We start from the raw sequence: 26,355 nt of genomic DNA, 5'->3' as shown, positions 1-26,355 counted from the left end.
GTAGAGAACTGCCTTAATAATCTAAGAGTATCGGGGGGAGGGTATAGCTCAAGTGGTAGAGCACATGTTTAGCATGCATGAGGTCCTGTGTTCAATCCCAGGTACCTGCTCTAAAATAAGTAAGTAAATAAACCTCCCCCCTCAAACAAACAAACAAAAAACTTAAAAAAAAGACAACATTGTAAAATGACTATAACTCAATAAAAAAGTTTATATATTAAAAAAAAGACTAGTTACCTAAAAAAAAAACCTATGAGTATAGAAAAATAGATTATATTCCATTTAAAAATAGCATGGTACTATCTTTGAGAGCCATTTATATCTTTAGTTTTGTTTATAATATGGATACAGGGCCAGCATTTTGGAAGATTTCTAACCCCTCATGTTTACTAAATGTAGACAGTAAATAAATGTGAGTGTTTTTGAAAGATTTTCTCCATTCTCACTGCATGAGTTTTAAGTATTACACTAAAAACTGTGGTCCCCCCCTCCCCCCCAGATTGTAGTATCACTGCCATGTTTGCAATCAGTGAAACTTGGTAAAGGTCTTCGAAGGCAGCAGTATTGGTTTAATTCTATCAATGCTTATCATTGCCTCAAGAATATTTTATGTTTGCTTTCTTCACATACTGATAAGATAGAATTTTTCTCAACATGGATCATTGATTTTCAAGCATGAATCATAGAAAGCCAGCCCTTGAGAAGTCATCTATTCCATATCCCTGCCTTCACATGGGTGCACCCTAGCCCACGCTGGATAATGTTCATTGATTCCACTTCTAAAGACTTTTGAAGAAAGAGGGTCCTTCAATTTTCTTCTGTAGCACATTTCAGTGTTTAATAGCCCATGAGGCTCTCAGGAAATTCTTCCTTATATCCATCCTAAATTACCAATGGCACATGGATTTAGAGATTAATCTTAAGTAACTGGAATAAATTACCTGTGCTATGGAAACAGACATTCTCTCTGAATTTGAAAAAGTGTTGTCTGTGTGAAATAAACTGGAAATATTACTTCTCGGGGATGGAGTAAGTGATTTTCAATCAAGTGCCCCCAACTCCACAGAGTGCTTGTGCTGCAGTAAGCTGGGTGATTGTCACCAGATAGTCTTGGCAAACCCTTAGGACACTTTTTAGCAGTCTAAGCACCAAGGCCAAGACTGAAAGCAAAAGATGAACCATGACAAGGAGTCGGGTAAATTGTGGTCGAGCTGTGTGGTGATAGGTTATGTGCACAGACAGGCAGACACACTACGTCTGAGCAGATGATGACAGGCTGAGCCTGAGTTCCTGCGCTTGTTGGTGTCCTGTGAGCAAGGGCGGATGTCACCAACAGAGACTCTCTTTTCAGGAGGTGTGTGTGTGTTGGCTGGTTTTTAAATCATAGTACCACTGTATTATCTGTGATTACACAGCTTGAGTATTCCTGGGTGAAGTTCTTCCTTTCTGCTTGTCCTCAACATTCCTTTGCTTAATTTTGACCTTGGCATTTCTGATGCATTCTGATGGTGGAAGGTCAAGTGTATGTGTACAGGCAGTGTACTTTATAGGCTGAAGAAGACAGTGGTTTAAAAATATGCTACTGGCATTAGTTAAGCATGGATCAGAGTGCTTATTAGTTGTGAGACTTTGAGTAAATCATTTAGCAGTCTCAAAACTAAGTTAATAGAACTAACCATATCTACATCACAAATTTGTATGAGGATTAAGTGACATAATTCAGGAGAAAAGCTTAGTACTTTCAGCTGTCATTTGTCATTTAATAAATGCATGCATGAGCATGCTGACATGAAAATAGCTTCACTTATTTTTAATTTATCGGAATATCTGCCTGTCATCTACATGAATACAAAACCCTGGTTCAGACCCTTTGGTGGAATCAGGAATGAATTACAGAAAGTTCCCAATTTCAGTCCTTTTATTAAGAGATGTGAGGCCTGTTGAGTACAGTGTAAGTACTCAATAAATATTTTCCAATCAATATTCATCTCAAAAAAATTAAGAAGTCACTATAATGCAACACACAGAGAGATTAGTACTGAGAAAAGTAGAGATAAAGGGTCACATAGTTTGGGAGGAGAAGGAGAGAATAGAAGATTTCCAGATACGAAGATCAGGAAGGTATGATAAAGGGCATATTGAAAGTCCATGTGGTTTTTGGACTGGCACAAGTGTTACTTACCTCATTTGTCTTCTGAACACTACACATTATTAGCATTTCTCAGTATCTTATTTTGCTGGTTCACCTGTCCACTTGAAGACGGGTGGAGAATGACATCAAGCCTTACTCTGTACTGTGTTTAAACATCCCCCTGGTGAGCAATAGAATCATCAATCTCTAATGAGGAGGGTTTCACTCTTCTATTCAAGTATTCTCTTCTCACCCATGTTCAATACTGTGTTCTCTCCTATCTGGTTCTCCATCTGGTTCTCCCTCTTCTCTACTTGCAACCTCATCCCTCTGTTGACTCGTTCTATGCAGCTCAAGTCTCTAGCACTCAATGAATAAAGTCCCTTAATCCTTCATCTTTATTACATTCTTTCACTCCTCAACTATGGTGCTTAACAAAATAACTCTGAGATTCCTGGATTTGGTCCAGTATGTAAGGAGCTTGGAAGTTACTACTCTATCCTAAGAACAAGGAGAAAGCTGAGCATCTCTTCTTAAATCCAGAAGAAAAGTGAAATCACAGGGCAAATTGATATCCTACATGAAATGGACTGATTCCTTGAAAAACACAATCTTCCAAAGCTCACATGAGAAAAAAAATCTTAATAGATCTATATCTATACAAGAAATTGAATAAATAATCAAATCAATAATTACTTTCCAAAATAGAAAGCACTAGGGCCAGATGAGTTCGCTTGTGAATTCTTTCAAATATTTAAGGAAGAAATTATTCCAATTCTCATCCCAAAAGGGATAAAATGGTAGGAGTAAAGAATTCCCAAGTAATTTTGAAATCCAGTTTTGAGATAGAAACCTCTATCAGTTTCCAGGCCAGAGAATAATTCTCTGTGGTTCTTGGCGCCATCTACTTGGCTCAAGGCTCCACCCTCTAGGACTGAGGTTTTGCTCTCTGGGCCCCTCATGTGCCCTCTGAGTTATTCTTTCTTTTAATGAAGAGTAATTTATGTTTGTAGCTGAGTGGTTTTATCAGCCTGTTTCCTGTATGTAAAATCCAATAGCCTTCTTTAATTTTATCCTCTCAATCCCTTTCAGTGCAATCTGGCAGTGTTTCTGCTGATACAACATTTGCAGAATCCCTGTAGGTTTCCCACATATGTCGCAGGTATTCAATCCACTAGACAAAGGCCCATTCAGAGGTCTTTTCTGGATAATCTCACCTCTGTTTTTGGCTTCTGCTGATATGGTCGTGAGCATTTATGACTTGCGTGCCTCATCCCTTAAAAGAGTCCTTTGTGTGACTGAATACTTTGATCTTTTGATTCTTCCCAGGAACTGGAAAAAGGTTGTCCAGACACACCCTTGGCTTTCTCTCCAGAGTATTCTTTCCTGATAGAGAATCTCCTAATTTTAGCATCTTTTGCAATCCGGGTAGGCTGGGAATCTCCCAAATCATCAAATCCTGGTTCCTTTTTGCTTAATAGTTCTCTCAATTTATCTCTTTCCTCTCAAATTTGACTGTAATCAACATGAAGAAACCAAGCTATAGTTTCAAAACTTTGCTCAGATAAAAATTCAAGGTCACCAATTACACAGCCTGCTTTCCATATAAGTATGTGACACAATTCAGCTAAGATTTCTGCTAGTATATAACAACGATCTCCTTTTGTATAGCTTCCAACAGTATGTTGCTCATTACCTCTGAGTTCTTGCCTGCAAACTTTAATGTTCGTATTTCTACTAAAATTCTGCTTACAATGTTTTAGGTATTTGTTATAGAAACATCCCATTTCTGGTACCAAAATATGTATCAGTTTCCTATTGCTACCATAACAGATTACCACATACTTAATGTCTTAAGACAACACATATTCATTTGTTTACACTTCTGGAAGTCAGAGGGTCAAAATCAGTTTTACCAGGCTAAACTCAAGGAACCATCAGAGCTAGGTCCTTCCGCAGGTTCTAGGGGAGTATCGGCTCCTTGCTTCTTCCAGCTTCCAGCAGCCGTGGCATTCCTGGGCTGCTGGATGATTTGCCTAGTTTCTGCTTCCATCATCACATCACCTTATAGTTGCTAAGTCAGTCAGATGTTAGCATATATGCTTTTATCTTGATCTGTCTTTGCTGAGAAACCTGAACAAAAGCAACCATTGTTACTTGAAAGCCACTGGAGAAATAAGAAAAGAAGGGAAAAAAAAACCTTGAATTACTCTTCTTTGTATGTTTCATAGTTATTCTCTCAACGTTCAGGTTATTGAAGAAATGGTGTTAAAAAGACCAGGTTTCTAAGGCAATGCCAAGTTAGCAAGGGTAATGAACTTTGCTACTGAGTCTGTGTTACCCTGAAATGCAGTTAGTCATCTAAGATTTTGACTTAAAATGAAGATATAGGAAAACCTCTATAGGGAATGTCTTATAAGCATAACCAACTTTAATGTGTAAAAACTTACAGTATCAAAATCCTTACTCCATGGACTTAGATGGCTCATGCTTGGCCATTTAAATGTTGTGGCCTTAACAGTATTTCTTTGAAATGGTGTATTAGGAATAGGCATTAAAAATAGGAGAGAAAATTGAACATTGCTTGTCAGCAAGCTGTGACGTAGACTAAGAAACATGGCTAAATTTGTGGGTGGCAGAGAGATTGGGGGAGGGGAGACATTGATTTGGTGGAGTGCACTTCATTGTAATGAAGATTATAATAGTAGCTCACAGCAAAAAAAAATGTGACTATGTATGTTCATGTATAACTGAAAAATTGTGCTCTACACTGGAATTTGACACAACATTGTAAAATGACTACAACTCAATAAAAAAAGTTAAAAAAAAGAAAAAAAAAGAAAACTAGAGGAATGTAGATCCATGTCCTTTTCCCTTATTTGTGCTCTTACTGTCATTCATGTATTTTATTTCAATAAATACCACACACTACAGAAAAAAGATTATGATAGGACGTCTGAGTCACAATGTTAGGTATGTGATGGGGTAAGAACAGAGATGTCTGCAAAGGAGAAGGAGTCAAAATCTGAAGGGATGATAACAAGAGAATGGGGACCTTTCTTTTTTTTGTGAGATGAGCTCTTGCAGTGTTGTCAAGACGAACTGGGGAATACAGGCATGGGGACTTTAGAGTTGGAAGAGCGAAAAATAATAGGTTACTTAGAGTTTTGTACTAACAGATAATGCACTGCAGATGAATTTTAGAAGGAGGAGGAGGATAGGACATTGAGGAAGAGGAAAAAAGGAGAGAGAAGAGGAAAGAGATGAAGAGCAGCAGCAGTGGCAGTGACAACAAGAAAGGTCTGATAAGCTGAGTTCCTTGATTGCAGGGCCCTGGAGAAACTGAATACATAGTGGCCTCGAAGGCAGCAGACTGACTCGCACCATTAACACCGCAGCAGAAACTGATAGTTATAATAATACGATGAGATAGGTACAATTATTACCCTTATTTTACTAATGAGAATAACAAAGAGGCCAAGTAAACTTGCTCAAGCTAGGAAGTGCCAGAGCTGGGCTTTAAGACAAGGCAGCCATGTTCCAGAGCCCGCTCTCTTACTACTGTGCTGTACTGCCTCTCGTGCTAAATTAGAATACGGAGCAGTTTGTAAATGAAAGCCCTAATTAGTATCCACTCAATTCACTGCCCTCTGGGCAGCTGGGCAGGGTGGGGACACATCAGTGCATCTCATTTATAGGTACAGCCATCAGTGCTGATCAAATTCAATGGGAAAAAAAAACCAAAAAGAAACCTAAGAGGCATTTTTCACCTCATAAAAATAAATGCCTTGGGTTTGTTTAGCAATATACGTCATCTCATTCAGTTTTCACAAACGTGCTGGCATCAAATAGGAATTATTATACTTGTTTTAAAGGTGAAAAATAAAAAAAAAACAATTTTCAGTGACGTTAGAATGTGCTCAGGGTTATCATTTCTAAAAAGGAGACATTCTCAACAACAGGTCTTTCATCAAATCATGTTCTCGTTCAATTATGCCATGTTAAAAATTAACACCAGTTGAAAAAAAATTAACAAGTATATATGGAATTTTCTACATTTGAGGTAAATAAAATGAGTTTAACTATGAAAGCCACTGAGAAGGGATCATGGAAGACTCTCTTTCCTGGGGTCACTCGCCCTGGTTGTCCACTTGGGGACAGTTGTCCTTCTTGGAGTAGTAGAGACATGGCATCACAGATTATTTCATTGGCTTTCTGCTTACCTAAACCTTTGATCTATAAAAGTAAAAATAAAAGGAAGTAGGGCTCCTTAGTTCTCCCAACCGCTCCTCTTTCTGTCAAAATCCTCTGGCTTTACTAGAAGAAATTCACTATCCTGTGACTTCAGGACTGATACTCAAAATTGTGAACAAGTGGTACGACTCAGGCCCCCACCAACTACACAGAGGTTGGTTGTGGAGCCAGGAGTTGCTCCGTCACTTGTTGGGTCATGGTGGGTGCAGGGAGGGTCCCAGAGATCCAGGGAATGAATGGGTTGGAGGGAAGACTCCTTGAATGGCTTGCGACAGTGGCCACTTAATTACTGGAAAAAAATTTCGGTATTTTAACACCAGTATGACCCTACCAGTATGGACTAATTAAATATTAACCCTTGTTGGGTTCCTTGAGGGCAAAAATTATGTTCCAGGTTTTATTAAACACCACAGGTTCACAAGCCTTTACCATACTGAAATCCAAAAAGCTATAAAAAGTGAAAACTGTCTCTATAACTCATTTGGCTGCAAAACCTTGTCTGTCTTGATGTGAGACCATTTATAAACTTCATTATTCCTGAGTGAATCGTCGTGATTTTCACTGCTGACACATTTCTGTGTTTGATTATAGGATACTGTTTAGGGCTCCCCTGGGAGAATTTTGTAACAGAAGATGCATGCACTGTTTTACTTTCCTGAAACTTGAAAAATTCTGCATTCAGAAGCACATCTGCTCCTAAGAGTTTGAATAAAAGGCTTTGTGCAGATACCATCTAACATGATACATGCTCTGGGACAGAGTGTCTTTCAACAGCAAATTCTACATTGTCGAATGAATGCGCCTATGTGGCTTTCAGAATTTTGCTTTGATGAGAAAAAGGGGTAAAGAGAGTAAAAAAAAAAAACAAAAAAACCCCAAAAAACCAGTTTCTGCTTATACTTAATTCTGTATACCTAAAATCAGAACAAGAGGTATATCATTGGATTTATATCACCCCCTTGTTATCTCCACAAAGGGCAGGACCAATCTCTCCCATATGAGCAATTTACAAATGTAAATCCTGGGGGGAGGGTATAGCTCAGTGGTAGAGTGTGTTTAGCATGCACAAAGTCCTGGGTTGACTCCCCAGGACCACCATTCACAAACAAACAAGAAAACAAACAAACAAACCTAATTACCTCCCACCCCCAGGGGAAAAAAAAACAACAAAAATTTTTTTGAAAAGAATAAAACAACCTAAAATTAAAAAAAAAAAAAGTAGATCCTAAACAATAGGCCCATATGACTAAGTGAGCATTTACGTAATTTCTCGTGGTCATATGTAAAACCGCACATGTAGAAGATACTCAGTCCTGTAGTAATAACCTTAAATGGAAGATCAATATCAATTTAGGGAACAATGCACTTCACTTTGCCCAGAGGTGCTTCCAGTGTTCAAAAATACTCTGACAGTACGTTGTGGACAGTCAAATTGCCTTTTGTATGCTTAAAGTGATTACAGACACATAAAATGTTAGCCTTTAAAAGTACCAGGAATTGTCTTATTGGAATAGTATGAAAGAAACATCATCACAGATTAAAGAAAGAGAGATGAGAAATCCCAGTGTGCTAAAACAGATTCACACAAATATTTCTGCAAGATGTATTAGGTTGAGCCCACTGGAAACTCATCAGGTTTTATCAGTGAGAGGTCGTCATCAAATCACAATCACATGACTTGGACAGGAAACAGCATAAAGCCCAGAACAATGGAACGATGGGAAAGGCAAACAGGGGCAAACCCAGATGGCCTTAACATCTGAAGAGAGATTGCAAGCAGAATGGGGGGCAGAGGGATGAATGGATGGGGAGTGGGAGTGGGGTAGAGAAGGAACCCTGGGCAGTGAGAATGCAGATTGCAGACCTGAGGTTCTGTCTGGAATACATGAAGGATGGATTGAAACGCAAAACCGAAGAGCCAGGCAGATCAGCTGGAAGACCATAGCAGTAAGTCTGGGTAGGCGTGGTAAGAAACCGAATGAGAGAAGTGAAAAGTACGAGAAGGAAACAGAATACATTGATTTTTTTATGTCGCTCTTTCTACTTAGATCTTTAGAATCATGCCAATGGGTTAACAACTGCGCTGATGGGCTAAAGGCTGATAGACTTTGGCCCTTTTAGTACGTTTCTGCCTTGTTCTGAAGAAGGGAAACTGAAGATGAATGAGCATACGCAGGGCAATGGTTAGAAACGTTCTGTGAATGTTTCATGAGGAACTGGAGACATATAGCTGTCCTTGCACAATTGTCATGATCTGATGTATTTTACCGTTGCTGTCTGTCATGTTTATGGGGAGGAGAGTTAGAGAAAGATGTGCAGGCCTGCCCTTGGTGAGGCCTGACTGGAGGAGCGGCGATGTTCCTTTTTTAATCAAAGCTCCGTTACTCTTCATGATAAACTCAGAGAGTAATGGAAAATACATTGCAGAGGGGAGACTACAATTATATGAAGTCCCTTTTTGCTGTGCTGAAAACAAGTAAAAGATAACATTTCATCGAGACCACTTGCACTATACCACAATCCATCAGGCTATTAAACGTTTCTTAGAGGATACAATTTTAAGGTTATTAATCTATATAAAACCAAGTTTTTCGGCCTTGAGGAAAGCTCAGAAAATTTCCCAAGGGAATGTCTACTCTTCTCTAAGCCTGAAGGAGAGAACCAATTCAGATTTGTATCAATAAACTTTTAAATAATACAATGCCTATTGTTTTTTAAATGAAACATTCCCTCAATTAGGTTTCTTTATTTATTCCGTCCCTGCTGGGAAGTACTTGTTAGAGCTTTTGTGACTTGAGTAATTCAGTGAAATACCAAGAACTGAGTAAATCCCTGTCTATGTGTCCACTTAAAATGTCCCTTATTATCTGCTATAATATATTGATATTGAGAGGTGTTGCTCCATTACATTTTATAGTGAGTCTGATAAATGCATTAATTAGCTAAGTTATTTACTATTATTCATGATGTTAAAATGAACTTTTTCTTGATGTATATTTTGTCAAAAATGAGTTGCATATTAGATGATGGGGTGAGTTTATTGCTTGCAGTGTTATAGAAGCCAGCTTGTTCTGTGACTTTGGGCATTTCTCTTCACATACAAGCATCAGTTTTTATATCAGTAAAATTAAGAACAAATAAGAGTGAAATCCACCCTCAAGGTGTACAACATATATTCTGGGAAAATTAATGTTTTTCCACCACAATAAAATATTAATAATAAAGCCTACTGTTAGGATTCTGCATTCATTTATGATATGTTAATAAATATGTTTTAAAGAGTAGAGTATCCTTTTATTAATTTTTCTGGGGCTTACACCCATAAACTGCCTATGTACTATTACTTTAACCCTCCAAGACGAAGACAATGAAGAAAACCTAAGGGCAAATATCACAGCAGTGATACCTTTCACAACTGAAAAATCCACCATCACAGATGTATTTTTTTTTCTAAGAAACTAAAAAGTGACTCTGGAAATCAGGTACGTTTTTTGGTAAGGTTCCCTTTAGTGTCTGTTACCAATTCCTCTGAGCCTTCTGATTCATAGATAAAAATGTGAACTCGAAATTTCACTGTCAACCTTGAGTCATGAAGTTCTGACCACTGGGAAACACTGCTGGAGAAGCTGATCCAGGGAGAACTCAGAACCTCAGAAGCTGGGCTGTCGTCTTTGTTGCAGTGCTTTTTCACTCATCTGGAGGTGATGGAAGTTAAGTCGCTGAAATGCCTCCTTAATATTTAGCCTTAATCTTTTGAGATGAAAGAAACGTGTGAGGTATGTGCATGAAGAAATCCACTGCGCTGAACTTGTTAGAGCAATTGCTGATTTGCTGAGCCTTCTCTGATAAGTCTTTTCTTAACTCTAATCTTCATCACCACTGGAATTTCTTTGAAAAATACAGAGTAGTAACTTCAGTTTGCCTACCCCTTCTTATCCCTTCAGAAGTTGCTGCACCGTGTATATTGCCCTGTCCTGCCAGCCACCCTCATCTAAAAGACGTTTATTTGCCTTTACATATTTGAGGATCCCAGTTCACACTCTCTAAAGCATGTTGGGTTTTTCAGAACTTAAACATCTCTTTGGGGTCCCTGCATCTCACTACTTGTGGCTTTTTCAGACGTCATCTTTGTCCATAGATCAGTCTTCTCTCCTCCAGAATGCCACCTTTAATAACATCGTCCTTCCTCCAGTCACCTAGACTTCAAACTTCACAGTCATCTTTGGCTCATCTTATTCTTTCCTGTCTTGTATCTGCTTCATTTCCAAAATCTAATTTTCTAAGCTTGTCATTTCCCGTGTATAATTATTATGTAGCTTCCCTCACTGTATCATTCTTTTAATTGTTCAATTATTTCCAGCTCCAATCCATCCAGCATGTTAAAGCCAGTCTTTATTAAATGTTACTTTAATAATACCCATTTTCTGTTCAGAAGTTTCCAGTGGTTTCATTTTTCCTGAAATAATTAAGATGAACCAAGTTTTAGATACTGTGACCTTGCTGATCATGGCCTCACTCTGTGTTTCCATCTTATTTCTTACTTATTCAAACTAGAACTTCTTATTTCAGGCAAGCTGGCCTCACTCTCCCAAGAACATGCTGAAATCATTCTCATGAGTCTTCAGTCACTGTAATAGTTAGGGTCTCTGCATGAAATGGGTGGCAAATTAAAACTGGATGATTTGAGAGATTTTAATACAGGAATACTTAACAGAAGTATGAACAGAGAGGTAAGGAAATCATCAAAGATAGTGCAATTCCCTAGGGCCAGTATGAGTAGGCATTATTATTTCTAGATCAAAAGGGATGAGAGAAGTAAATACTGGAAAGTTCAAGGGAAAATTCATGTTGGTGGAATGACTAGAGGGGTCCGGGGGTTGGTGGAGGATCATAGCCGGCCTGAGCCTGCCCCACAGGGAAGGAGCCAGGAGAATCCACAGCCTAGCATCACCTTCCTCCCTTCTGATCTCATGATGGAGGCTCCACGTGGCCAAGCCCGCCAAGCACTGATGGTAAAGGAACATGTTGATGTTGCCTAAAAAGGGCAGCACACAGAGGGGTGTGAAGGAGGGGTAAGAGTAACTTGGTAACAGAAATGGAAGATATCCAGCATGTTTATTTTCCTTGTACTTGTTTTTGCCTTTGTACTTTCCTGTTTCCTGCCTACTTCATTTTTATTTTTTATACTTACATATAATGAGTACACTCTTATTGGTGTATGGTTTTATGAGTTTTGACAAGTGCATACATAGAGTTGTGCAACTCCTACCACAATCGAGTTACAGACCCTTCCGTTGCTCCCCCAAAACTCCTCCTGCAGTCCCTCTGTAGTCAGCCCTTCTCCTGGTCTCCTAACCTGCCACCAATGATACAGTCTCCTTTCCTGCAGTTTTATCTCTTCCAGAGTATCATATAAATGGAATCCTACAATAGATAGCCTTTTCAATCTGCCTTCTTTTACTTATCAAAGCCTTTTTGAGATTCATGCGTGGTGTTGTGTATATCAATAGTTCTTTTGTTTTAAATTGCTGAGAAGTATTTCATTGTATTAATGTACCACCTTGTTAAAGAATCCATTCACCAGTTGAAAGACATGAGGGGAACTTCCAGTGCGGAATGATTATGAGTAAGTGGCTGTAAAGTTTCATATACAGGTTTTTTTGTGAATCACAGATATTAATAAAATGTTACAAATAAATCATTAGTAAATAGAATCCAACAATATCATAAAAAAGATGCATCAAAGTAAGTAGAGTTTATTCCAGGAAAATGGAGGCAAATCAACACCCGCATCTTAATTGACAAGGAAACATCTTTTTTATTCTCACTAAGACCATTAACAAGGCAAGAATTACTTTACTATCCACTACTACTTACTATTAATTTATTATGTTGAGGGAATTAGCCAATTCCTCAGAGATGTAACAATAATAATTTGAGATGTAACAATTAAAAGAAAGGAAGAAAATTATTTTTATTTGTAGACTTTATGATAGCATACCTAGAAAACCAAAGGCAATCGGTAAAAAAATTAATGTAAACAATAAGAATTAGTAATTTAGCAGGTTATAAAAACACACAAACACAAAATCAACAGCCCTTTTATCGACCAAAAGCAACAATGCATAAAATATGTTGGAAGACAAAACCACAGCAACAAATACCCAGAAATATTGTTAACAAGTCACGTGCAAAATCTAATTGAGGAAAAAACTAAAATACCACTAAAAAGCAGAGAAAGTTAGGCTCAAATGGATGGACAGAACTTCTATGGTTTTGAATAGAACAACTCAATCAAAAGGTGTCAGTGCTTCCAAAGTTAATGTATAAATTTAATGTGATAACAGAATCCAAAAGGCTTAATTTTATTTTCTTGGTCTGGAGCTGTACAAGCTAATTCTAAAATTAATAAAATTAAACAATAAATAAATCATAACTGTCTGAAAACCCTGAAAACTAGTAATTGAGTTGCAAGAGGCTAGCCATTTAAAAATTTAAAATTTAAAAATAGAATGTCTCTGTAATTAAAAGAACTCATAAATAGACTGATACACCAATAAAACAGAATGGAGTCTGAAAGCAAATAAAATATATGTGGAAAACTTTTAAATGATAAAGGTGTGATCTCAGGTGCCTCAGAAGAAGATGGAATTTTTAATCATTAGTTTGAAACATCTAATTAGCCGTTTAGAACAAGGTGACTTAAAAATTATACCTCGCACAACCCACTTCAACAAACTGAAAATGGTTGGAGGTGTAAATGTAAAAATTAAACCGTACAAGTACGAAGGGAAAATGAGCATCTTACTTTATCACATGAAGGGGAGAATGTTTTTCCAACTAAGAGTCAAAATCCAGTAAGAGGAAAATGATTACATAAGCTACATACAATTTTATTTTTAAATGTCATGCCAAAGCAAGACACCGCAAGTGATGTAGAAAGACAGATGACAAACTGGGAGAAAATAACTTACAACTAATATCATGGATGGAGATGTCAGTTCTGTCACGTGTTAACAGGCCTGAAAAATCAAGGAAAGGAGTGACTTCCAGAACAGTGAGAAGGAGCTCCACTGACCGGTTCCCCAGCGACAGTCGGAACTGGTGAATATTAGTTTTTTTAAAAATGCAAAGTCTCTGGAAATTGTGCTAAGATTATACCAAAAAATGAAGAAACTTTTTTTTTTCCTCTCAAAAAAATCTCCTAAATCTTGGTCCGAACAGAGTCGGCATCTCTCGACCGTGACCTGCTCCCTCTGTCCACACTCAACTCTCCAGGAACCACTCCTCAGGTGGATGTAGTCGGGAAATAGGCTCTCCCTCCTCGCAGGACTTGGTCCAGGGCTGTGACATCTTTCCCAGAGGAACAGGCTGCCAGGATTTCTAATTGTCTCCCAGTTTCTTGTTGCAGAGGCTAAATTCCAAGTGAGCCTAAGATGTTGGGGCTCTTCCTCCACCCGGCCCCACTTACAGGCCAGAGCCTCTCCTCGAGGCCTGGCAGGTCCTAATCACCTTCCCCCCTAGATCTCTTATTCCTGGGGGCTCAAACTGAGAGACACGACCTGAGGCGACTCGAGTCTGCTGCCTTGCCAGCATCCTCCTCATAAATCACGAGCGCCATTCTGAAAGAAGGGGACCACATCCCCATTCCCAGCTCAAGAACAGTGGCTCAGAGATTTTGCTCACAGAGAAAGGCAGGTTAGAGCTCTGAAGCTTTTCCCCCCAACTCTGACTTTATTTGGAACTGAATGTGCGTATGTTCAAGCCTGAGGTTGCTTTCAAAAACAGTGGAGGTTTGGTACCTCCTTGAAATCAGCAGGTTAAATTGAAGGCCAGCTACTTTAGCAGAGAAAGGGGGAAAAAAAAAAAGAGTCTGCCAGGAGTCAGAACGAACCTCAAATAGGGACTTCAAAAATTTATGCCCCGAGCCATTATTGCAAACAATAGAGCGATTAGTCGACTATTTAGTGTAACCTAAAAGCTACAGATGATACAATCAGAGGTAGACCGCTTAGCAGATTGATGAAAGAGAGACAGCTGAAGAGAACCCTGGTAATGCAGATGACTGTGTGCACGCCCCAGGCTGCAGCCTCTGGGGAGCGACAACAGGGGTTTTTAAAAGTGAGCTGAGCAGGAGTCTGGTGTTGGGTGACAGTTTCAAGGAAGAGGCCCAGAGGGTCTGCAGACACTGGCCCTGGCCTCACGGCACGGTCGGAACAAAGCCAGCAGGCGCTTACATGCAGACTTCTTGGTATGTGAGAAAAATAAATCCCAACTCGAGTATGCTTTTATCAACCAGACTTCATGCAACTTGCTGCTTTCCAAACACAGAGATCAGAAGCACGACATGCGGGGTTCTGTTTCTCCAAACTTCCCGGGACTCAGTAAGTCGTGTGCTAATGGAGGGGAAGGTGGGAGTGGAATTTGTTTAAAAGTTTACATACCTGGACTCTGTCCGAGGACATTCTGATTCATTGGTCCTGGACAAGGTCCAGAAACCTGTATTTTTAATATGCATTCCAGAGTTGTTTTTTTTTTAGGAAAGCGACATATAGGTTTCAGTGTTTACTTTCAAATGTTATGATAATTTACTTTATGTTAGTGTAATTCTTGTCTCCTAAACTCATTAGCTTTCACTAGATTCATCTACGTTGAGAAGACTGTTACTTTTTCTGGGATATAGCTTTGTGGAATTTCAGAAATGATGTCTATATAAAAAGATAAAGTAATTTAAATAATGTATTCATTTTTGTTGGAGGATGGAGGTAAATGAAAAGTGCCTACCTGACAGAGAAGGTATCTTGAGGCTGAAAAATGAGGCTGGCGGCTCCATGTAATCAATGGATCAGTTTATTTTAGGGTCACTCACAGGGTGGGACCAGGATCCGATGTGGCGGATGACCATCCGGAAGCATACGCAGCTGCACTCGGCACCACTAAGGGGCCACTGGAACAATTTTATAGTTAACTTAGGGTATAGGGGGTGGTCTGCGCTTGCAAACAGGATATATATTCCTAAGTCAAGATTTATGAACGGGTAACTAGTCTTATGGGCACTGGGAATATGGCAGCGAAACTCTTCATTATTGTTTGGGGACCAACAGAACATAGAAGCCACCTGTCCTAATGATTATTAAAAAATACCTATTAACCACAAAGCCCCTGATGACAGAGAAGTGACTTACCTCACAGTACAGTCCTGGGTAGGGTCAGCAAAAGGACAAGAGGAACTGTACAAACCCAAGAAGGTGTCAGCTATGCTGACAGCCTTACAACTTAACCAGATTTTGAAGGAAATTTGTAGTACAGAAAAAATGAATTCCTTGTGCTCACATTCTGCAATGAGCACTCTAGATGGAAGGCTATTCAGCTCAGCAGCATAATAAAGGAACGGTGCCTTAGTCTTGGATGACTTGTGGACACACAGTCAGTTGTCAGTTCCACTCCCTGCTCCTGACTGTCAATCCACTCCTGGTCTGCACCTCCTCTTTTATCTATTTGAGATAAGTAAAGACTAGCAAATATTCTTTTACTGTCTTCAGCAGTGGTTTTTGAATTCTCTGGTACCTCCCTGGCCTGTTGATTGCAACAAAACATCTTTCGCTCCCAAGAGCTTGAAGCCCAAGCCTTTCATTTAAAGGATTTTTGACATTACTTGTTTCTGGAACACAGCAAGAAATAGCACATAGAACAATAATTTCTTGGATGAAACATCAGTTCACTTTGAACTCTTCCAGCTTAAACAGCCAAAGGAGATAATTCTGAACTCAGGAACTACTGAGTTCCAGTTTTTAAATTTTTGACCACTACATTATTAAATAAGTCACTTTTAATCTATTTTCCTCTATTCAGAATAATGAGGGTAATGTCACGTATTTCAAAGGCATGGCAGTGGAATACCAGTGAATAATTCGGGACTGGAAACCACAGAATGCTGAGTGTTATTTTAGCTGCTCTGCCTCAGAGGCCATCTGTCAGCATTCCTCGGTGTTGCACATGGGGTCAGGGGGTCCTGTGAAGCTAGCCATCCCATTTAGCTTCTTCATGACTCATTGATCTAAGCTCTTAGACACTGCTTGAACTTCACGTGTCTTCGAGAGTGTTTAGAGCTGGTAGCAGACTGCTCACTGGGGACAACTTGGAATGCCCCAAAGCAGTATTAATGATAGCTTGAACTGGGTATGTAAGAGAGTCTGAAAGGTGAAAAATTATAGGCCTAAGGAATATTCCCGCCAATGCTTCCAATTTTGCTCTAGGGTAGATTTTCTCTAAAAATATGTTATCTGAGTGACTTAAAAATTCCAGTAGCAATAACTCATCTGGCTGTGTGTGATAGTGGGTTTTCAGCATCTCTAAGTTTTAAGGTGAAGATTCTGCAAAGCAGTGGAAATCTAAAATCTGGCACATACCCCAGACTCACACTGCTCCTGGGCTCTGAATCATAAATGTTCCTTCTCCAATATTCAGTCCAGCTCCACCTCCAGCAGGAGTGAGCACCTTTGTCATAAAGCAGAGAACAGGAAGATTTTGGAGACATTTTGTGTGTTTTAGTTCAGTTTCCTCTAAAAGTAGAGCTTGAAAAGGGGATTCTGGGCAGGTAATTTGTCTGAGAGATGAGCTCAGGAAGCAGAGTGAGGAAGGGAGGGAGACAGAAGGATGCAGAGGGAGGAAGGCCAGTATGTGTGCATTGCTGTTTCCACCGCTAAAGGCGACTGGGCAGTTCGTTCAGAACCTCCGAGAAATGAACAGGATGTTTCCCAGAAATGTCCTCACCAAAGGCAGGAGGCTGCAGCCTTTATCTGCTGACACTCATCTCCTGTTGGTTGAAGGTCACTGCCAAGGATATGCCTTTAGGCTGTGCCTACAACTGGCAAGGGTTCTGTTGGCATCTTAGAAAGCCCTGGAGCCGGGAGCACTGACTCGGGTCGTGCCTGTTTGAGGTACAGCAAGGTGAGTCAGAGCTCGTGCCACTGTGCACTGCAGGTGATGCTAACAGGAGATGAGCCAAGCGGCATCCGCTGCAGTCCAGCCTGCTGCACTTTTCAGACCGTGTTGTGTCCCTCGCTAAGTCCACTCTGTCACCACATTTTCAAGGTGGGACTGGCTGCAGTTTCTATCAGGTAGTTTTATATAGGCAGGCTTAGTAGAGAAGGCTATGTCCTCTCTGCTGCAACGGGTATCGAGACTGCAAGTGGCATTTATCACCTCCCTCTGCAGCCCCAGCTTCCAGATGTCCCTCACCCTCATCCCTTACTGTGGCAGCACTAAGCCGCTCACCTGGTAGAGAGCCGCGGACCTTCATCCCAGAGGGATCTGCATTCCTGATTGCCTTGCCCTGTTTGGAGCAGTGGTTGTTGCAATTGTCTGTTCAGTAATCATCAGGCGTAGACGCACCAAAGCACCCCAGGGGATCCCCGCATTGCAACCACACTCCCGCTTTAGCTCCTGACGGTGATCAGAATTGATTGCACTATAAAATATAATCCTTCCTATGGTGAAACAAGGAGTCTAAAATATCCAGTAAGTTTCAGGGCAAGCTGTCCCTTACTGTCCCCGGTGGACTGTTTTCTGTTGTTCATCTCCCGTGTGTTGTGTGGGACGTGAGACCCGCACAGCACATGTTCTGCAGGTGCGTTGCTGGAAGTGAGGGGAAGGGAGGCAATTCTGCTTGTACCTCTGTTTGATGCAACGTCTAATAGTCCCCAGCTCAGGCCTCTAGGGGCCATTATTTCCAAAGAGGGCCCTTCCTTTAGCAGAATATTCCTCTCCAGATGGTACAGTCAGTTTCCACTGAGCTCTCATCCTTATCGCTTAAATCTGGGCTGCGTGTTTAACACATTTTCCCATACGTCTGCCGGAGGCACGTAAGTGTAGCCATGAGTCCTGGCTGTCACAGCCTGCTCCAGACCAACCTGAGCCTGATTCTCTTTTTTTGTTCTAGCCTTTTAAGGCAGTTATAAAAAGTCAGCCAACTCCATAACCTTCGCATTTACCATTGCCTCATAATGTCCCTGTGCTAGGACTGCGGGACCCAGTGCTTACCCTTCTCTCCTGTCCCTCGCCCCAGTCACCTCACGTATGGTTTGGTAATTGGGATGCTGAGAGCTCCAGGGATTACCGCCTCCTCCAGGCATCGGAGGTGGGCTGGTGCTCTGTGACAGACCCAGCTCCAGAACCGCACTCTGAGTACTTTCCGGAATCACTTCTTATACTGTCTTGGTTTACGGTCCCCTAACAGGACAGCCTGTGACAAGGATGAGAGTGCCTTTATTTTTGAGGTGATCTTAAGGGAATGAGGAAGTAAGGAAATTGAGACATGGAAAGACGAAAAGCCAACACAGCGGTGAATTTTCTAGGATGCTACTATAATTGATAGGGAGCTCCAGTTTGCTGTGGCTGTTCAGAGCAGAGGGAATGCCCCCAGATTTACCCAGTGGCTCCCTTTCCCTAACGGAGCTGCTAAGTTTCTGTCATTCTAGGCTGCATATGAACACAGGCTGAAATGAGATCTCATTAAGTTGGATAAGATCTTGTGAGAAAACAGCAAAAGATGCAGGTGTTTGATTAGTTGGGATGCTGAGAGCACAAGCAGGCTGAGCTTCAGTGGAACTGTCCACCGCAATTAAAAGTAAAATCGGAAGTGGGCCACGTTGCTGTGAGGGGAGCATGTGACATGTCTGCTACGATGTGGCATTAAGAGGGAGTAATCTCATCCCCTGACCTAACCCCCACCCTCCCCAGCCGCCCCCTTGTCCTACCAGCGACTCTGCCCAGGTACCACCCCATCAATGAGGCATCTGTGTTAGTGCCTGGAGGGGGTTATTTCCTGGCTCTTAACCAACGGTGCACATTCTTTGTTAAGTTAAAGCAGCTGCCCCTGCTTTGGCTTCCTCATCCTTAACAGGAGGAAATCATGTTTCATGGGCTCATCTAAAGGACGGCAGTATGGTTTTGTGTGTTTATATACATGTAGTATGCAACATGCAACGTGTTTCATACACCGCCTGGTGCACTGTAAATGGCCTGAAAACATCCCAGTGGATGGCAGCTGTTAGCCTGCTGGGTCTTTGCCCAGTCTTCTCCATTTTCCCTGAGTGCACCTCTCTCAAACATCCCTCGCAGCCTTCCCTCTGAAGTGTCCTTGGTGAGCTCAGTCTGTGTTAGTCACTGCTCGTTGCTCATAGGCCAAATGCAGTCATATGCGAGACATCACCAGATGCCTTGTGAAAATACAAATGTCTTCTGCATTTCCCCCCACGTGTCATTCCAGTAACCCTGTTGAGAAAGGAAAGCATTTAAATCTTACATGACTTGCAGTTAAGAAATCCATGCTGTGCTTTTCCCTGATTCTAAACAAACATCTTGATGAATCACTCTCGTCTCCTCCATAGGTGGAATCTAGTTTGTAGAAGCAAAGACTACAGTTTGTAGATACAAGCTTATGCCCTCAAAGCAGCAGTTACCCAGGCAGGGGTAGGCAGGGGAAGGCATGCAGGCAGTTTATTGAGGACGTGCTATGAAGGATAAAGAGGGAGGCAGGGAGCAGGAGAAAGGAGCCTTTAGACTGTCCTGCAGGGGTGGCTCCTGTGCGAGGAGAAGGGAAGGGAACCACTGGGGAGGAAAGGCCTCAGACCACTGTGTGGGTCTGGGAAGGTCTCACCGAGCTGATAGGGAGTCCCCAAGCAGGGATGGCCTGCTGGCAGAGCCCCGCAGTTGGCACGCGTGGCTGGCTCTAGGGCCCTGACGTCCTCTGACACTGATGGGGTGGGAGGGAAGCAGGGCCTGGGCGTGTGCGCTTGAGGGGACTCAGAAGCAGGAGCTGGAAGCTGTGACTCCTCTATAGGAAGCTCCCCTGACCCTCCGGGAGGCGTTAGCAAAGCATCTCCCTGGTTCTTGCAAACCTCTTTCTTTTCAAGCTGCACAATCCTATTTTGAATCTTTGAGCATATATGATTTCTGGCCCGAATTGTCTCCATAGCTTGGAGTAACATTTGTCCAGACCGGCAGACTTGGACTCATTTAGAGCCAAGATGTGTGTAAGCCAACACATCTAGATCCCATGCAAAATCCCAGATGCTCTGAACAAGGCTTAATCCGCAAGGACGTTTGGAATCTGGCAGGAGGAGGTGGTTGATCTGCTCTTCCGCACTCATTCTCTCTCCCATAAATGACATTTGGCTCAGCTGGGTCAGGCTTTCCCTGCTCCAGATGTGGAGGATGTTCGACAAATAGTTAGCTAAGTTTTAGGTATGCTGAATGTTGACCCCTTCTGAGCAGCTGATAGCGGATTTTTTTTTGCTGCGTCATTGGGCATTGGCACAGAACCAGCTCCAGGCATTTCAGGTGGTGCCTTTGACTGATCTGGAGCTTTCTGTCTCATTCAGTGAATCGCTCCTTCATTTTTTCCATCCCCTGCACATTTCTTGTTAAGAGATGTTCATGTTAGCTGCAGCTGGCAGGTTGAGTGGAGAGCCTCAGATTGCTCTTTTAACAGAGAGCTTTGTGTCTGTCCTGCGGTTTATCAGCTTCCGCGTCACTGTAATGAGTTTGCCTAGCTCATCTTTTGTCTCTATTGTTGAGCATTTGGCTGCATTTTTTTTTTTCCAGGAGGGAGTCTCTTTCTGTCTACAGATCAATTTGGACTTGACGTTTAAAGCTAAGACTTCCTTCTATTTCTGAGCAGTTTTGTTGATATCACTTTCTGGACTCTGTTCTAACACCACATAGTATCTTTCCTAACTTAATGTTACCAGCATTGCAGAAAATGTAAACAACATGGCAGTTCTGAGATTTCTGATACTCCTGTAGTAGTCGGTTGCAATGTATCTGGTTTTTCCTTTTGATAACCAAGAAGCCAGACAGGTTTTAGCTTTTCAACATCCTATACCATGGCTACAAATTGAATACCGTGAGTCTCTTTCCCAGGGGGAGTGACATAGTTAGATAGTTTTCAATTTTTGGTGTGAGGATGCACAAATGACTCTTGATTTTATCTCAAGAGTAAAAGAGATAAAAGAGAGGTGAGTGGCAGCTTTGATCTGATTGGGAGATCAAGGAAGCAGTGTCTGACAGTTGATAGGGACAACTCGTCGCTGCTTGCCAAGAGGTGAAGTCCAGGTATCAGAAGTGCGTCCCAGCTGCAGCGGCCGAAGTCTCACAGAGTCGGTGTCTCTGGATAAAACCTGCTCAGCTCTGGAAAGAATACTTCCTCCTTTGACCATCATCTGCCTTCCTTTCACAGTCATTATTTAAAGATACAAGTGCTTCACAAACAGCACTTCATTATATCTCAAATCAATTTGCGAGGCAGGAGAGGAAATGAGAGCTTAAAGTCCAAATCTCTATAAGGTCTGACGTGGTGATTTAAAGCAATCATCAGTGCCCTTCTACTTCCACCAAAAGCAGTTTGAGCGTTCTACTTAATATTTGTTTTCACCTTTCTGTTGTTTTTAACTGTGTACCAATTTTCTGGCGTTACGGAGTCAAAGAGAAGTGTATCCCTGACAAAAATACATGGGTAATAAGCCACACATCCCAGAGCATCTCCCCTTGTGTGTACACTTTTCTTCTGCTGGCTATTTTATTCCATTTATTTATGGCAAGAGAGAAGAGCTTTTCTCCTTTTCCTTTGGCTACATTTATTATCTGTTCTGTTGCCTGCTCTGCCTGCTTTTCCTGGGGACACGTCTGCTGGTTTACATCTTTGTTTCTTGCCTTCCATCAGCGTGGCCACTTAGCACACGGCCGAGTTTCAGGGCGGAAAGAAACACAGAGGCAGTCTCTCTCCTCTCCCTGACCTTGAGGTCTGATGTTTAAGGGGGCTTCTTGTGCTGTGTCCCCACGTGACAATAAGACTGCTTTGAATGCCTTGGAACCACTTTCAGTTCAATTCCATTAAGTGAAAATTTATGGAAAGTAGTTCCATGGAGTTATAGGGACGCACTTTTTTATTATTATTATTGATTGCAAGTAGGTTTCAATCCCATTCTAATCCTGGTACTGAGGGTCCACGCGAGGATGGGGAAGTTACCTGCGACCTTGGACTTGGCTATTTGTTTTCCCACCATTTGTCCTTGAAGTATGAGCTGTGGGCAGTTTGTCCTAACTATTTTATATACACTGAAGTGGATTTTAATTTTTATGTGGTTTTACTTCCTAAAAGTTGTAATTTTCAGGATTAATCTTTAGCTTATATTCTCACCACACTAGAGTTTAAACTGGGAACCAGTTTGAATGGAGCACACCAAATTCTGACATCACAGATACTGGCTTAGACATAGAGCTTCAGGACAGAATTTTCAGGCTGATGGCTTTTATTGAAATATTCTAGAAGATAGTAAATAATAAGGATTTATTTATGGCATTTATTCTTTAGTCTTCTTTCCAGTTTGATATAGAATGATTTCTTATGCAGGTGGTACTGGGGCAGAAAGGAGCTGTGAAATCAATCAGATGAAGAGAGAGCCTCGCAGCTCCAGTCCCTCCTCTCTCTTCCGTATAACGTGCCTGTGATGACTCTCAGCCTTACTGGTAAGTCACCTTCCCTACCTCCATGACTGCAGGGCCCTGCCCCCTGCTGGTCTCATTCATCTGTGCACCAGCTTATATGGTGATGGAGGGTAAGTGCAAGGCCGCCAGGAGGCTTCATACTGAGAAAGGAAAGGAGCAATGGGGCGGTGCAGAGAAGCGGCCGTGACCCTGAATGTAACCATGGACCACCGTGTTGCCTGCTTCCTGACTTGCATGAGACTTTCATAAGGATATGAGTGTCATTTATATATATATGTATTTATATTTTTCTGTATATGACCTTTTGGCATCTTAAAAACCTTTCTGGCTGGGGAGAGGTTTAGCTCCCTCCTGGACCTAAAGGGCACAGCCCAAGTCACACCTTTGATTAAAACACACATACACACACACACAGAACAATATGGAATGACTTAAGTGTGCTTTGGATTATTCATAAATATCCAAAGATTCAATGGCAAGGGATACAAGAGTGGATTTTATTTCAATATGAGGATTCTTCAATTGTCCTTTTCATTTTATTAAACTCAGATACCAGACATTGTCCTTGGCCCTGGGAGATACAGGGATGGAGAAATCATGACTCTGTCCCTCAAGGAGCACAGAGTCACCAGGATAAGATACACAGAAGCAAATAAATGCCTTTTGGGTACTGGGTGCCTTGGGGGCAGTCAGTGGTGTGGGGGAGGTTTGCATCCCCTTGAGCAGAGAGGACGGTCTGGAAGGAGGAATCCTTATTTAGTCACCAAATACTTCACATTTTTTAACCAGTTGTACTGACATTGTATTGATGGAGATCCAAGATAAGAGGCTCTATGTATGGATTTCCAGGAAAAGTCAGGCATTTTGAAGAAGTTTCTTGAAGAAACAACTTCTCCAGCTGAAGGATTTCAGAACTGATGGTGCTCGGGTAGTAAACCTGGGTGCTGAATAAAAGGCTTAAAAATCCCCTACAGTTGACCCTTGAACAACATGGGTTTGAACTTCACAGGTCCACTTATACATGAATTTTTTTTCACTGGTAATTCCTGCAGTACTACACGATCCACCTTTGGTCAAACCCACGGATGTGGAATCGAGGATACAGAGGAACCTCGGGGTAAGGGGAGGCACGGGATGCAGAGGCTGACTACGAGTTATAAGTGGGTTTTTGACTCTGCAGAGGGTTGAGGCCCCTAAGCCCGATGTTTTTCAAGAATCAACTATATTCTCCCTGGAAATAAAGCTTAAGATATTTCAGATTTTTAATTACAGATTATTTCTTTAGGTTTTACTCTACTCCTTAGAAAATATTCAACTTAATGAAGAAAAATTAATTATTATCCTCATCTCTACACAGTAATTTCATTCACTTTATATTATAAATTCTGATTAACATTTGTCTGGTTAAAAAAGAGAGTGAGAAAGAGGGAGAAAAAAACCAGGAAGTGCCAACCGTATTATAATGAACAGTATTAGCAAATACACTCTTGATCATTGAGTGCTTGGTAATGTGAAAGGCAACTGTTATTGATCTTGTAGTTTTTAGAACATGTAATAACATATAGAATAAAGGGCTTTTTTTATTATGTGATTCATGAAAAGTAAGTTCATTGCTGTATGGATTCCCTCACAGATACAGAGTAAGGTGGCGGCTCCTTTTTTAACTCCACCTCTTAGGGGAGCGCTCTGTGAACCGCACAGACTGTGTGAGGTGGGCAGTGCAGCGTAGCCATGCTTAGTGATGTTGCAAAGAACACAGGAAGTGTATGCCGTCTGGAGCCCGAGACGGTGCACAGCCTGGCTAAACCATCCTTCATTCAGTTCTCTTTCCTTTTCATCTGTCTATAACACAATAAAGGAAATTAAAATCAGTGATTGATTGTATTTCAGTGCATTATCATCAAGACTGAATCCATAAACAATGCACCAAATGAGAAGCTATTTAATCACGTTCTTTTTTTCTGTGTATCCAACTCAGTATATCATGGGCCAAGTAATTGACATTTATTTTATTCAAAAGAAGAAAGGATATTCATTTATTCCATTTGTGTGTTTCTCCTGTGTTAATAGAACATTCTATTTTCCTTGAAGAATTTATATTTAGGAAAATGTACAAAAATCTTTATTTATTAAATGGAAATCATCATCACATAACCTCTTTGATAGCATTACTATTTCAGTTTTTTCCCTTAACTGTAACTGTTTGTTATTAGTTGATTGGTTTTAGTTCATGGAAATCTTAGATGTGAATCCTGACATTTCATATAGGCCAGGAAATTAATTTTCTTCATTAGAGAGGGCATAAGGCTGCTGTATCTTTTATTGAACCAGATTATCTTAGTGCATTATATTTTATTCAGGAATTAGTTTGATACTCTTAAAATAAAAAAAAGTGCGCCAAACCCTTCTATTATCAAATTTCCTTCTGAGGATAAGATTATGTCCTGGAATAATTGGCTCGTATGTATTTCCTTTTCTTTGGCTAATTAATATGTGGTCATGAAGACATTTGGTATTTCTAAGTGGGTTATGGTATCAACGCTGAATAACACAAGTTGATGTTGTAGAACAGTTGGAAGTACAAAATGCCAAATGAATCTGGAGGGAATCTTGAGGATTGCTTTAAAAAGTGATCTTTTCTCCCCTCTTTTAAAATATTTGTGACTTCATAATTGAAATGACATTCCTTTATTTCGTTACAAGTATTTGGAGTGATCAGTTTTATGGAAAGAAACACTCCCAACTTCTCAGTGTTTACAGCCTCTCTAAGGTGGGTTATGGTCGTTTATAAAAGACAGTGATGTACTACGGCGGCAGCATTTCCTGGGATCCACACAACTGCCCCTTTCCTAACCATCTACATGATAGCTTTGTTTGAAAAGAGGGTCCTGAGATAGAGCTAGGGTTGTGGATTTTGGTCAGTATTCAGATACAGTACACTGTCACAAGTCGTGCAAGATTGAGGAGCCACTGCCTTAAACTCACAGTGGTACCCTGGGCACAATCCTTAGCCTGCCCAGGCTTCAGCTTTCTAATCTATGGAATAAGGATAAACATGTCTTCATCCTTCATGCAACTTCGCCCTTATTCATCTATTTCAGCAAATACTGTCCCAGTGCTGGTGGAGTGCCTTTTACCCAGGGCTCATATTCTACTTTGATAGTTTTGATTGACGGGCAGGGGTGAAGAATTCCATCAAAATGCCAAATGAGGCATCCTCACCTGTCCAAGACTTTGTACAATCTGAGAAGGTTAAGCACAGAGATCTCTTGCCCCTTGCACCATGTGAGGACTCAGAGAGAAGTCAGCAGTCTATGAACCAGGAAACAGGCCCTCACCAGCTACCACACTGAATCTCGTGACACCTTGATTTTGGACTTACAGCCTCCAGAACAGTGAGAAATAAATTTCTGTTGTGTATAAGCCACCCAGTCCATGGTATTTTGTTATAGCAGCTCAAA

At 41.0% G+C, this 26,355-nt stretch overlaps 1 long non-coding RNA gene across 2 annotated transcripts in view; it reads left to right on the top strand.

The window, feature by feature from the left end:
• Positions 1–26,355, top strand: part of LOC116660517 — a 93,366-nt gene that overhangs the window by 60,975 nt on the left and 6,036 nt on the right. For both annotated transcript variants that reach the window (XR_004316091.1, XR_004316092.1), the window contains exon 4: positions 22,800–22,915. This is a non-coding gene — a long non-coding RNA (uncharacterized LOC116660517). The remainder of the gene's footprint in view (positions 1–22,799; positions 22,916–26,355) is intronic.

The sequence above is a fragment of the Camelus ferus genome, chromosome 29 (genome assembly GCF_009834535.1).
Source record: "Camelus ferus isolate YT-003-E chromosome 29, BCGSAC_Cfer_1.0, whole genome shotgun sequence".
Taxonomy (NCBI): Eukaryota; Metazoa; Chordata; class Mammalia; order Artiodactyla; family Camelidae; genus Camelus; species Camelus ferus.
The sequence above is the reverse complement of the archived record's forward strand: the minus strand, read 5'-3'. Positions and strand labels throughout refer to the sequence as shown.